General features: G+C 47.3%; 1 protein-coding gene across 9 annotated transcripts in view; it reads right to left on the bottom strand.

Annotated features, from left to right (window-relative positions):
• The window catches only part of ARMH3 (armadillo like helical domain containing 3), a 223943-nt gene extending 209752 nt beyond the window's left edge, over nucleotides 1–14191 (bottom strand). For 8 of the 9 annotated variants that reach the window (XR_651912.4, XM_009215222.4, XM_009215224.4 and 5 more), the window contains exon 1: nucleotides 14082–14191. The gene's annotated coding sequence lies outside the window, so the exon portion shown is untranslated. The remainder of the gene's footprint in view (nucleotides 1–14081) is intronic. The other variant, XM_017944253.3, reaches the window with a different exon arrangement.
• Between the last annotated feature and the right edge of the window lie 216 nt (nucleotides 14192–14407).

Genomic DNA, 14407 nt, shown 5'->3' with positions numbered 1-14407 from the left:
CTGGGATTACAGGCATGAGCTACCACGCCCAGCTTTTTTTTTTTTTTTTTTCAATGAGACAGAGTCTGTCTCTGTTGTTCGGACTGGATGCAGTGACCTGATCTGAGCTTACTGCAACCTCCACCTCCTGGGCGCAAGCCATCCTCCCGCTTCAGCCTCCCAAGTAGCTAGAACTATAGGTACACGCCACCCCACCACAACCAGCTAATTTTTGTATTTTTTATAGAGACAGGATTTTGCCATGTTGCCCTGGCTGGTTTCAAACTCAAGCAATCCACCTGCCTCAGCCTCCCAAAGTGCTAGAATTACAGGCATGAGCCACTGTACTCAGTCTTACGTTCACATTTGTAATGGACTGTCACCAAGTATCACCCTCTCTTCACACTGAGGCAAACAAAAACAATGCTATAGCTAGATGCCAAGGTAAACATCCTAAAATATTTCAACCAGTATAGAAGGAAAAGAAGAAAATAAAAGAAAAGAAGGGGAAAGAAGGAAAATGAATAAAAATAAATGTGCACACCAGGCATGGTGGCTCATACCTGTAATTCCAGCACTTTAGGAAGCCAAGGCGGGCAGATCACATGAGCTCAGGAGTTCGAGACCAGCCTGGGCAACATGGCAAAATCCCATCTCTACTAAAAATATGAAAAGTAGCCAGGTGTGATGGCAGAAGCCTGTAATCCCAGATACTCGGGACACTGAAACAGGAGGATGTCTTGCACCCAGGAGGCAAAGGTTGCAGTGAGCGAATGTCACTGCATCCAGCCTGGGCAACAGAGCCAGACCTTGTCTCAGAAAAAAAAAAGAGAGAAACACAAGTAAATAGTTTAGGGGGAAAAAAACATATGTAGAGATCAGACATTTATTCATTCATTCATCCAACAAATATGCATTGAGTACCTTTTAGGCACAGGCACTAGGAACACAGCAGTAAGCAAGACAGAAAAGATCCCTTCTCTCACAGAATTTTCATTCCAGTAGAAGGGAAACAGACAACAAATAAGATAAACTGAGACAGTGGTAAGGGCCCTGAAGACAAACTGCAAAGGGAACTACTCTCATCTGGGATTAAAGTAGGCCTCTTTGAAGAAGTGGCACTTGGGCTAAGATCTGGAATAACAGGAAGAAATCAGCCAACTAAAAATCTTGGGAAAAGTGTTCGAGATAGATGGAATGGCAAGTGCAAAGACCTCAGGATTTGAATGCACTTGGTTTGTTCAGGAAACAGAAATGCCACCGTGCCTAGACAGAGCATAGACATTCCTTTTCTGAAATGTTTTTGTAAAGTTTATTAAAGTTGGTCTTTTGTGTTTGTGAATTTTTTTAATATATAAGAATCCAAATATCCATCAGCAGTAAATGGGACAATTATGATACAGTCATACAATAGAATACCATATAGAAATTTACAAGAGCCCATTACTGATACATGAAGCGATGTGAATAAGTTACATAGAAAATACTGAATGAGGGCCAGGCGCAGTGGCAGTGGCTCACGCCTGTAATCCCAGCACTTTGGGAGGCTGAGGCAGGCGGATCACCTGAGGTCGGGAGTTCAAGACCAGCCTGACCAACATGGAGAAACTCCGTCTCTAATAAAATCACAAACAATTAGACGGGCATGGTGGTGATTCCTGTAATCCCAGCTACTCCAGAGGCTGAGGCAAGAGAATCACGTGAACCCAGGAGGCGGAGGTTGAGGCAAGCCGAGATTGCGCCATTGCAATCCAGCCTGGGCAACAAGAGTGAAACTCCGTCTCAGAAAAAAAAAATAAAATATGTAATGAAAAACGTCCAAACCAAAAGAGTACAACCTGATGATTCCATTTACATGAAGTTTTTAAAAGACAAAAGTAATCTATGATGACACAGGAGAGGTGGGGAGATGATTGGGAAGGAGCACAAGGAAGCCTTCTGAAGTGCCGGAAATGTACTCAATCTCTAAGCGAAGGTCACAAAAATGAGTACACGTGTTAAAATATCATTAAGTTGTATACTTCACATTATGTAAAATAGTCCTTAATCTAAAAAAAAAGTACATGTGTGTTCTCATATATGTGAAAATTTAACAGAACCAGTGCAGAACACTAGAACAATGCAGAACAGGTGAGTAGGGCCCCCAGGCTTGAACACTCAGGACACTTATCTAAAATAACAACCAGGCCAGTTGTGGTGGCTCACACCTGTAATCCCAGCACCTGGGAGGCTGAGGCAGGCAGGTCACCTGAGGTCAAGAGGTCAAGACCAGCCTGGCCAACATGGTGAAATCCCGTCTCTACTAAAAATACAAAACTAGTGGAGCATGGTGGTGCATGCCTGTAATCCCAGCTACTTAGGAGGCTGAGGCAGGAGAATCACTTGAAGTCAGGTGGTGGAGGTTGCAGTGAGATGAGATTGCACCATTGCACCCCAGCCTGGGCTACAAGAGTGAAAAATAAAAATAAAATAACAACTAGAGTCTATTTAGCTCTTATTATGTACCAGGCACTGTTTTAAATACTTCATACATATTAACTCATTTTATCCTCATAACGACCCTATGATTCAGAAAGTTTACAATAAGAAAACTAAAGCATGAACTGGAAAAGAAATAAAGAAAAAGAGAGAGAGAAAGAGAAAGAGAGACAGAGAGGGAGAGAGAAAAAGAAAGAAAGAGAGAAAGAGAGACAGAAAAGAGAGAAAAGAAAAAGAAAAAAGAAAAGATGGCCCAGGCGTGGTGGCTCACACCTGTAATCCCAGCACTTTGGGAGGCCAAGGCGGGCAGATCACCTGAGGTCAGGAGATCAAGACCAGCCTGACTAACATAGAGAAACCCCATCTCGGCCGGGCGCGGTGGCTCAAGCCTGTAATCCCAGCACTTTGGGAGGCCGAGACGGGCGGATCAAGAGGTCAGGAGATCGAGACCATCCTGGCTAATACGGTGAAACCCCGTCTCTACTAAAAAATACAAAAAACTAGCCGGGCGAAGTGGCGGGTGCCTGTAGTCCCAGCTACTCGGGAGGCTGAGGCAGGAGAATGGCGTGAACCCGAGAGGAGGAGCTTGCAGTGAGCTGAGATCCGGCCACTGCACTCCAGCCTCGGTGACAGACCAAGACTCCGTCTCAAAAAAAAAAAAAAAAAAAGAAACCCATCTCTACTAAAAATACAAAATTAGCCAGGCATGGTGGCGCATGCCTGTAATCTCAGCTACTCGGGAGGCTGAAGCAGGAGAATCGCTTGAACCCGGGAGGCAGAGGTTGTGGTGAGCCGAGATTGCGCCATTGCACTCCAGCCTGGGCAACGAGCAAAACTCTATTTCAAAAAAAAAAGAGAGAAAAGAAAAGAAACGTGTCCAGATAAGTGAGTGTAGGGACTCAAACCCAGGCAGTCTGATATTAGAGTTCCTGTTCTTCTCCACTATGCTATACTGTATCTCAAAAAGCAGAGGAATGAGCAGGAGCAGAGTCATCTATACATAAACAAAGCTGAGGGCCTACAGAGAATCTGTGAAGAGGTTCTACGTGAGTAAGAGGGAGTATGTACTCATTGGCTTTAATGAACAAACTATGAAATGTCCAGATATCTTGAGTAGTCACCACTCTAGTTTGTCAGTGGGTGAAGGTGCCATGGTAGAAAGTAAAAGATAATTGTCTGATATATACATCTGTCTGTAAATATAGGTAATAGTAAAGTGAAACAGAAACAGACAAATTCACAGGAATGGCAGAAAACTTGGAAGGAAAAACTGGAGAAGAATCCGAGTGTCTAGTCAAGTTGATAGACATATTGATACATCCAATATGGTAATTTTTTAAGGATAAAACACCCTAATGTCCACTACAGGATTTAATTGATACTTTTTTTAAACTCTCCCACTATCTTTGAGGATTTTTTATTTTTTTTCACTATTTTAATTGAGTATAGTCAGTGCTCTGAGGATAATTCTCCATCAAAACTTGATAATGAATGGAAAGATACTATAAAACAGGACAGAAAAAAGAAATGGAAAACAAGTAAGAGTCTACAATCCTCAGCTTAGGAGAGAGTATGTTTTAATACTGATGAGCTGTGATCACCTATTTCAGAATCTCCTGGGGTGCCTCCTAAATATGTAAACTCTTTAGCCTTCCTACCCTTCTATTGAACCAAACTTTTTCTTTTTTTTTTTTGAGAGACATGCTCTGTCACCCAGGCTAGAGTGCAGTGGCATGATCTCGACTCACTGAAACCTCTGCATCCCAGGCTCAAGTGATCCTCCCACCTCAGCCTCCCGAGTAGCTGGGACTACAGGCATGCACCACCATGCCTGGCTGATTTTTGCATTTTTTTGTAGAAATGGGATTTCACCATGTTGCCCAGGCTGGTCTCAAAACTCCTGAGCTCAAGTTATCTGCCCACTTGGCCTCCCAAAGTGCTGGGATTACAGGAATAAGCCACAGTGCCTAGCTTGGGTCTACATTTTTAACAATCACTCCAGATCAGTGATCTCAACTGGTGCAATTTTGCCTCTCAGGGGACATTTGTCAATGTCTGGAGACATTTTTGATTGCCACAATTGGGAGAGGAGGTACTACTGGCATCTACTAGGTAGAGGCCAGGGATGCTCTTAAACATCATACAATACTCGAGGCAGCCTCGCACAACAAAGAATTATCCAGCCCAGTATGTCAATAGCAAAGAGGTTAAAAAACCTTGCCCCGGCCAGGCGGGGTGGCTCACGCCTGTAATCCCAGCACTCTGGGAGGCCGAGGCGGGTGGATCACGAGGTCAGGAGACCATCCTGGCTAACACGCTGAAACTGTCTCTACTAAAAATACAAAAAATTAGCCGGGCATCTGGGCGGATGCCGGTAGTCCCAGCTACTTGAGAGGCTGAGGCAGGAGACTGGCGTGAACCCGGGAGGCGGAGCTTGCAGTGAGCCGAGATCGCGTCGCTGCACTCCAGCCTGGGCTACAGAGCAAGACTCCGTCTTAAAAATCGGGCCACTGCAATCCAGCCTGGGCGACAGAGCGAGACTCCGTCTACACAAAAAAAAAAAAAAAAAAAAAAACCCTGGCCGGGCGCGGTGGCTCAAGCCTGTAATCCCAGCACTTTGGGAGGCCGAGACGGGCGGATCACGAGGTCAGGAGATCGAGACCATCCTGGCTAACACAGTGAAACCTCGTCTCTACTAAAAAATACAAAAAAAAAAACTTAGCCGGGCGAGGTGGCAGGCGCCTGTAGTCCCAGCTACTCGGGAGGCTGAGGCAGGAGAATGGCGTGAACCCGGGAGGCGGAGCTTGCAGTGAGCTGAGATCCGGCCACTGCACTCCAGCCTGGGTGACAGAGCGAGACTCCGTCTCAAAAAATAAAAAATAAAAAAAATAAAAAAATAAAAAAGTTTGAGAGGTACTCATCCAAGCCTTAAACCAGACTTGGAAAAGGAAGGAGTATCTAGACAGAGAATACTGAAAGAATGAATGAAACCTCTGCAGTCTCTGAAAAAGGCATGAAGCAACACTCACCTTACCACATCTCATTCTCCCCGCATTAAATCACACTTCCTTTGGGATTGTAGCCCATTTCCCCATATGTGAAAGAAGATCACTACAAGACACACTGACTATAGTATCCACAATGCTTAGTGATGGAGATGAAAGTCTTATGTAGCTATCTGTCCAAGACTTGTGGCGAAGTCAAATAAAATATTCCCATTATCTGACCATGAGCCATTCACCCAATACACAAAGGAGGCAACACGTTTTTGTTTTGTTTCATTTTGAGACAGGGTCTCACTCTGTCGCCCAGGGTCGTGAAATGGCATGATTTCAGCTCACTGCAACCTCCGCTTCCTGGGTTCCAGCAATTCTCCTGCCTCAGCCTCCCAAGTAGCTGGGACTAGAGGCGCATGCCACCACACCCAGCTTATTTTAGTACTTTTTTTAGAGACAGGGCTTCACCAAGTTGGTCAGGCTGGTCTTGAACTCATCTTAAGTGATCCGTCTGCCTCGGCCTCCCAAAGTGCTGGGATTACAGGCATGAGCCACCGTGCCCGGCTGAGGGAACATGTTTATATCAAGCCAGAAATAGTCTTCTACCCTGACTTTCCAGTAAGTCTCCTGTCCTGATCTCCTAAAAATTCCCTAGTTCCTCTAGATACAAGGGTTTTTTAAAAAACCTTTCAGCAAAAGTTACCTGCTCCCTAAGCCTTTCTGCAAGGCCTACCATACTACCTGGAGGTAAACATTAGCACTATAAGAACTTAAGAGAATGCAGTTTTTCTTTTTTTTTTTGAGGCGGAGTCTCCCTCTGCCGCCCAGGCTGGAGTGCAGTGGCCGGATCTCAGCTCACTGCAAGCTCCGCCTCCCGGGTTCACGCCATTCTCCTGCCTCAGCCTCCCGAGCAGCTGGGACTACAGGCGCCCGCCACCTCGCCCGGCTAGTTTTCTGTCTTTTTTAGTAGAGACGGGGTTTCACCGTGTTAGCCAGGATGGTCTCGATCTCCTGACCTCGTGATCCGCCCGTCTCGGCCTCCCAAAGTGCTGGGATTACAGGCTTGAGCCACCGCGCCCGGCCGAGAATGCAGTTTTTCTACCTCCAAGCCCCAGCCCTTCAAGCTATCTCCTAATATGCCTCCCACTTTCTTTTTTTTTCCCTTTGTGAAGAATGTGGGCATCATTCTTTCTTCCTTTCTAAAAGCCCCAGGTATTTAGCTCACTTACTAGATCACATCCTACTGTTCCACATGGTTCCTTGGCACAGCTTCTTTCAGTAGCATGGGACAGGTTCCCCCAATTCCACCCAAAAGACTGGCTCTAAGACAAGCAAACAACCCCTTTCTATTTTAATGAATTTCTACTGCTAGTCACTCCAAGGACTCTATATCTCCAAAATAAAAATAGGGCTTAGCACAGTGGCTCACGCCTGTAATCCCAGCACTTTGGGAGGCTGAGGCAGGCGGATCACTTGAGGTCAGGAGTTCCAGACCAGCCTGGCTCACATGGAGAAACCCCGTCTCTACTAAAAATACAAAAATTAGCCAGGCATCGTGGCAAGTGCCTGTAGTCCCAGCTACTTGGGAGGCTGAGGCAGGAGAATTGCTTGAACCCAGGAGGCAGAGGTTGCAGTGAACCAAGACTGCACCACTGCACTCCAGCCTGGGTGACAGAGTGAGACTCTGTTTCCAAAAAAATAAAAGAAAGAAAGAAAGAAAATAGAGTAGGGCCTGCATCTTTTTTTTTTTTTTTTTTTTTTTTTTGAGATAGGGTCTCTATCACCAAGGCTGAAGTACAGTGGCACAATCATGGCTCACTGTAGCCTCAGTGATCCTCTGACCTCAGCCTCCTGGGTAGCTGGGACTACAGGCACATGGCACCAGGCCTGGCTAACTTTTCATATTTTTTGTAAAGATTGAGTTTCACCATGTTGCTCGGGTTGGTCTCGAACTCCTGGGCTCAAGCAATCCTCCCACCTAGGCCCCCCAAAGTGCTAGAATTACAGGCATGAGCCACTGCACCCAGCCCCAACCTATTTTTACAATGAGGATATTACTTTGCTCAAAGCAACACGACTAGTAAGTGATAAAGCCATTAAATCTTTCTCTCTGGTAGCGCTTCTCCCTATCAGAATGTCCTGTTAGTGCAAAACATCAGGAGCTAACTAGACCATTAAAAACCGGATTCACTGTAATCCCAGCTACTCAGGAGTCTGAGGCACGAGAATCGCTTGAACCTGGAAGGCAGTGGTTGCAGTGAGCTGAGATGGCGCCACTGTACTCCAGCCTGGGCGATAGAGCAAGACTCAGTCTCAAAAAATAAAAAAAAAAGATTCAGTTAAAGTAACACTTCTATGGAAACGCCAAACTGATATCCATAATATCAACACTCCCATTTTATCCAAGAAAAGTCAATCAACTCACCAAACATGGTGGCTCATGTCTGTAATCCCAACACTTTGGGAGGCCAAGGCAGGTGGATCACTTGAGGTCGGGAGTTCAAGACCAGCCTGGCCAACAGGGTAAAACCCCATCTCTACTAAATATACAAAAATTAGCCGGCCTGGTGGCACATGCCTGTAGTCCCAGCCAGTCAGAATGCTGAGGCACGAGAATTGCTTGAACCTGGGAGGAAGAGGTTGCACTGAGCTGAGATCGTACCACTGCACTCCAGCCTGGGTGATAGAACAAGACTCCATCTCAAAAAAAAAAAAAAAAAAAAGAGGCCACGCACAGTGGCTCACACCTGTGATCACAGCACTTTCGGAGGCCAAGGCAGGCAGATCACTTAAGACTAAGAATTCAAAGCTGTCCTGACCAACATGGTGAAACCCCGCTTCTACTAAAAATATAGAAATTAGCTGGACATGGTGGCGAGCACCTGTAATCCCAGCTACTCAGGAGGCTGAGGCAGGAGAATCACTTGAACCCGGGAGAGGGAGGTTGCAATGAGCCAAGATTATGCCACTTGTACTCCAGCTTGGGCGACAGAGCAAGACTCTGTCTCAAAAAAAAAAACAAAGAAAGAAAAGTCAGCCAGGCGCGGTGGCTCATGCCTGTAGTATCAGCACTTTGGGAGGCCGAGGTGAAGGGATCATCTGAGGTCAAGAGTTCGAGACCTCAGCCTGGCTAACACAGGAACACCATTCTACTAAAATACAAAAGTAGCTTAGGTGTGTGGTGGAGGGGGCCTGTAATCCCAGCTACTCAGGAGGCTGAGGCAGGAGAATCACTTGAAGCCAGGAGGTAGAAGTTGCAGTGAGCCAAGATCGGGCCACTGCACTACAGCCTGGGCGACAGAGGGAGACTCTATCTCTTTTTTTTTTTTTTTTTTTTTTTGAGACGGGAGTCTGGCTCTGTCACCCAGGCTGGAGTGCAGTGGATCTCAGCTCACTGCAAGCCCCCGCCCGGGTTCAAGCCACTCTCCTGCCTCAGCCTCCGCAGCTGGGAGTACAGGCTCGGCCACCAGCCCGCTAATTTTTTGTATTTTAGTAGAGACGGGTTTCACCGTTAGCCAGGATGGCCCCCATCTCCTGACCTCGCGGATCCCACCTGCTTCAAGCCTCCCAAAGTGCTGGGATTACAGGCTTGAGCCACCGCGCCCGGCCGGGAGACTCTATCTCAAAAAAAAAAAGAAAAAAGAAAAAAAGAAAGAAAAGTCAGTCAACTCAGGACATCACCTGACAAGCATCATCCCTATTTTCTAGAAGCTAGGACAGAACCAGACTGATTAAGGAAGCACACGAACCACTACAAGGCAGGGTCCGTAGCTTGTGTGCTCTAGACAATGTTCCCCTCAGAATGGGTGTTCAGCCTATACCTGAAAGTGGAAGTAACTCAGAGACTTTCCCAAGACTAAGAGGCAAGTGGCAAAACCAAGACTTTTCCAGGTATCAGCCACAGTCTGTACCTACTACAGGTCAACTAGCTTCACAGAAGACAATTCAATCTGGTCCCAGCAACATCTACTGAGTTTGCCTAATGTTACAAATGGACAATGAAGATGAGTTCTCATTCATTTAAATAAACATGACTTTAGGTTCCCTTTCAAGTTATCCTACACAAGAAGGAATGCATTCCTCCTTCCAAAGGGGGAACCAGTTCCAGATTGACAGGATTTCAGGAAATTCCGATTGGAAACCACATTTTCTGACACATCCCAGAATGAAAATTCATGGTAAGATCTTCTCAATGAGCAGGAGATTCCTATAAATTAATACTGTCTGTCTCCTGCTCCAGCCCTGAACTTCCTCACACAGCACACCGTCACTCATATCTTCTCATTTCTTCTCCTGTTCAATTATATAAGCCTCATGAACACAATCTCAATTAAAATGAAAATTATAAGATAAAGTCCCAAAATCATCTTCTTCCCAGCGCCCGCCCCCACCCAATCGAAAGGCAGTTTCCCTCCTTGCCCAAGCTGGAATGCAGTAGCACAATCACAGCTCACTGCAGCCTCAACTTCCTGGGCTCACACGACCCTCCCACCTCAGCCTCCTGAGTAGCTGGGACTACAGGCTCACACTACCACACCCAGCTAACTTTTGTATTTTTTGTAGAGACAGGGTTTTGCTATCTTGCCCAGGCTGGTCTTGAACTCTTGAGCTCAAGCAATCCACCAGTCTCAGCCTCCCAAAGTGCTGGGATTACAGGCGTGAGCCACCTCACCTGACCCCATAATCTTCTTAAAGGAAGCCCAAAAGGTACCTGCAATCTTACAAAGTAAACTGATTTCCTGCTACTTTAATAACACTTATTCAGATCTTATAAATAACACAAGCATAGTGTAAGACAGAAAGGGACCAAAAAATTACTAAGTTACAGTCCCTGCCTTGAGAAGCTGATTATTAAGTGGAGGAAGTGCATAATCTGCTACTTCCTATAGACAAAAAAAAAACATTATTTTTTCCCCAAGACTTTTTTCATATATGCCTTCACTCAGAGCTGGTGCCAATATATTAAGCTCACCAGGTCTCTCACTTACAGCTGCCTACTAAGGTCTCCATCTGTACATCCTACAAGCAACCTGAGCTCGGCATACCACACCATATCCCCTATGCCTCTTTCCATACCCTAACCTTTAAAAACTTGCTCTACTTTTTCTAATCCATATCTTGTCAATGAAATCCCCACACATCCACTCTCTGAAATTAGAAATCCTAGCCCACTCTCTTCCTAAGAAGCTGAATCAATCTCAGAAGTACAGTATTTCTAAAATCCCCTCCTCTTCATTCCCACAGCTACACGTTCTTCAGACTCTCTGTCAACTGCAACAACTCTTAATCAGTCTCACTGCCTCATTTTTCATTACTTTAATCTGCATTTCTGTCACTCCCTAACTTAAAAAAACTCCTCAGAAGCTAAAAAAAAAAAAAAAAAAAAGGAGAAAAACAATTTCAATGACTCCCCATTTTCTTTTCAGTCTCACCTCCTAACAATTTCCCCACCACACATCTTGTTTTGGACAAATTTCTGAGATTTAAAATAATTTTTTTCCTCTCACACCCTCATCAAGGCTTTGCAGGTAGTGTTCTCTCCAAATGAAATGCCTTTTTTTTTTTTTGAGACGGAGTCTGGCTCTGTGGCCCAGGCTGGAGTGCAGTGGCTGGATCTCAGCTCACTGCAAGCTCTGCCTCCCGGGTTTACACCATTCTCCTGCCTCAGCCTCCGGAGTAGCTGGGACTACAGGCGCTCGCTGCCTCGCCCGGCTAGTTTTTTGTTATTTTTTTAGTAGAGACGGGGTTTTACCGTGTTAGCCAGGCTGGTCTCAACCTCCTGACCTCGTGATCCGCCCGTCTCGGCCTCCCAAAGTGCTGGGATTACAGGCTTGAGCCACTGCGCCCAGCCTTTATTTTTCTTTTTTAGAGACGGGGTCTCGCCATGTTGAGCCGGCTCGTCTCAAACTCCTGGGCTCAGGCAATCTACCTGCCTAGGCCTCCCAAAGTGCTAGGATTACAGGTGTAAGCCACCAGACCCAGTCAAAATGCCTTTTCTTACTTGTGCAACCTCCTACTCATCCTTCAACACCCAACTCAAGTACTTCCTCCTGCAAAGATTTCCCTGCCTCTCCCAAGCAACAGCAGTATTCCCTTCACACTGTATAAATGCTTTTTTTTTTTTTTTTTGAAACGGAGTCTCACTGTGTCGCCCAGGTTAGAGTGCAGTGGTGCGAGCTCGGCTCACTGCAAGCCCTGCCTCCTGGGTTCACACCATTCTCCTGCCTCAGCCTCCCGAGTAGCTGGGGCTACAGGCACCCACCACCACACCCAGCTAATTTTTTGTATTTTTAGTAGAGACAGGGTTTCACTGTGTTAGCCAGGATGGTCTCGATCTCCTGACCTCGTGATCCACCCGTCTCAGCCCCCCAAAGTGCTGGGATTACAGGCATGAGCCACCACGCCCAGTCTAATGCCTTTATGTGGCTATGTAACACAAAGTAATAAAAAATTTCATATCGATATGTTTCTCTGATGTCCTTGAGGAAAGATACTCATAATTTCTAACCTAAATCCAGTTACATAGTAAGTGCTCAATAAATGTGTTGAATAAACAGTTCACCCTCCTATATCCTGGATCAATTTCTGGCCATTTTCAGCAAATGTTACAGATTCCTAAACTGTGCTCAATGTGAAATTCCAAATTTCATAATGACTACTTTGGAGTTTCCACATTGTTTTAATTATACAAATGTTGAACAAGTCCGCCGGGCACGGTGACTCACGCCTGTAATCCCAGCACTTTGGGAGGCCGAGACGAGCGGATCACGAGGTCAGGAGCTGGAGACCAGTCTGGCCAATATGGTGAAACCCCGTCTCTACTAAAAATACAAAAATTAGCCGGGCGCCGTGGCGCGCGCCTGTAGTCCCAGCTACTCAGGAGGCTAAGGCAGAAGAATCGCTTAAATCCGAGAGGGGGACGTTGCAGTGAGCCGAGATCATGCCACTGCATTCCAGCCTGGGCGACAGAGCAAGACTCCGTTTCAAAAAAAAAAAAAAAAGTTGAACAATAAATTATAAAACCTGAAAGTCAATGAAAACACCGTAAAAAAAAAAGAAAAAAAAAAAAGAAAACACCGTAAAGGCTTCTCTAGTCACTGAAATGGGTATCCCCCCTTTACAGTCGTAACAAGAGGGATCTCTCTTTCCCTCGACTGTGATCTGATATCCTGAAAGCCTTCACATAGAAGCTATTGTGCACACAAATCCAACTGAAGGCACACCCAAAATAATTCCAATCCTGCTAAATTACGGGCAGGGACACAAATCATATTTACCCTAGTGTACAAAGTAACTAAAGGATAGCAAAGAAAAAGCTCTCACTAAGCTCACTTTTTCCGGCCGGGCGCGGTGGTAATCCGAACACTTTGGGAGGCCAAAGCAGGTGAATCACCTGAGGTCAGAAGTTTGAGACCAGCCTGGCCAACACAGCGAAACCCCATCTCTACTAAAAATACAAAACTTAGCCGGGCGTGGTGGCTCACGTCTGTAATCCCAGCTACTCGGGACGCTGACGGAGAAAGAATCTCTTGAACCTGGAAGGCGAAGGAAGCAGTGAGCCGGGATCACGCCACTGCACTCCAGCCTGGGCAACAAGAGTGAAACTCCGTCTCAAAAAAACGAACAATAAAATGGCCTGTAATCACAGCACTTTGGGAGGCTGAGCGGCCGGATCACCTGAGGTTTGGAGTTTAAGACCAGCGTGACCAACATGGAGAAACCCCATCTCTACCAAAAATACAAAATTAGCAGGGCGTGGTGGCGCAAGGCTGGGGCAGGAGAATCGCTTGAACCCCGGAGGCGGAGGTTGTGGTGTGCGGAGATCGTGCCATTGCATTCCAGCCTGGGCGACAACAGCGAAAACTCCGTCTCGAAAAAAAAAAAAAAGAAACTTTCTGGAGAGGAAGAACTGTGGATGATCCAGTAACACACATTTGGGTCTGGCCCAAGTTTCTGCTTCCCCATTCGCCAGGGGCAGCACGCCTCAGCTTCTCCTTCTCCAGGGGGCAAGGTTTCTCTCTACTTGTTCCTTCCCTATACCCTCCTGGGAACAGGTTCCTTTCCTGGGCCCTCGCCGAGTAACCCGAAGAAAACACAGTAGCTTCACTGATTCCGTGTGAAGGGTGGGTTAAAGCCTGTCAGAGCCTGGAGAGGGACAGTAATGGAGCCCTTCCAGGACACCTGAAGACTTCGGACAAACCGGCTTTCCTCTAGCCCTGAGATTCTCAGAGGTGCCTTGCCCCACGCCCGCACCCCAGGACCAAGAACAACCGGAGAGGAGTCTCTCGAGGCAGCTGGCGGGGTCAAAGGTCAGCGCTTGGGAAGCCAGAAGGCCTCGCAGGGATAGGGGAGAGGGAGTGACGCGACCGGGACCAGTGGTCCAAGGGACAGGCTGCTGGAGGAGCGAAGCCGTTTCTCTCTAGGCTCGGCAGCCCCCAGGCCCGGCCCTCACCCGCACACGCAGCCTCAGCAGCCGTCCTCCCTCCCTCTCCCCTCGCGTCTCCGTCTTCCCCTCGGCCAGCGCAAGCCCCGCCCCCAGAACCGCCTAGGGGCCAAGGCCTAGTATGGCAGGACCCACAGGGTTGGTGAGGTTCGAGGCCCGACCCGGGCCGGGCCGCCGCCGCTTACCGAGCCCGCGGCTCCTCCTCTACCACCCACGCCGTTCCCGGGCCCACTCGCTCCCGACGCTACCGACGCCGCCGCTGCTCCGGGCTCACGGGCGCGCTCCCGAACTCCCCGACCCTTCCCGTGTCCCCGCGCCCCGCCGGGTCCTAAAGCCTGGCGTGCAATGGGTTAGTTCACGCCCGCTTCCTGAGACCGGCTCAGACCACGACTCACAGCAAGCATCGCAAAGACTACAACTCCCGAAAGGCATCGCGAGAAATAAATTCGCAATGGAAATGTCTATTGAGGGCCTAGTGGATCGCAATAGCAGTTTTCCGAAACATGGCCGA

This window comes from Papio anubis, chromosome 11 (assembly GCF_008728515.1).
Source record: "Papio anubis isolate 15944 chromosome 11, Panubis1.0, whole genome shotgun sequence".
Taxonomy (NCBI): domain Eukaryota; kingdom Metazoa; phylum Chordata; class Mammalia; order Primates; family Cercopithecidae; genus Papio; species Papio anubis.
Note: the sequence above shows the minus strand (reverse complement) of the source record. Positions and strands in the feature narration are given on the sequence as shown.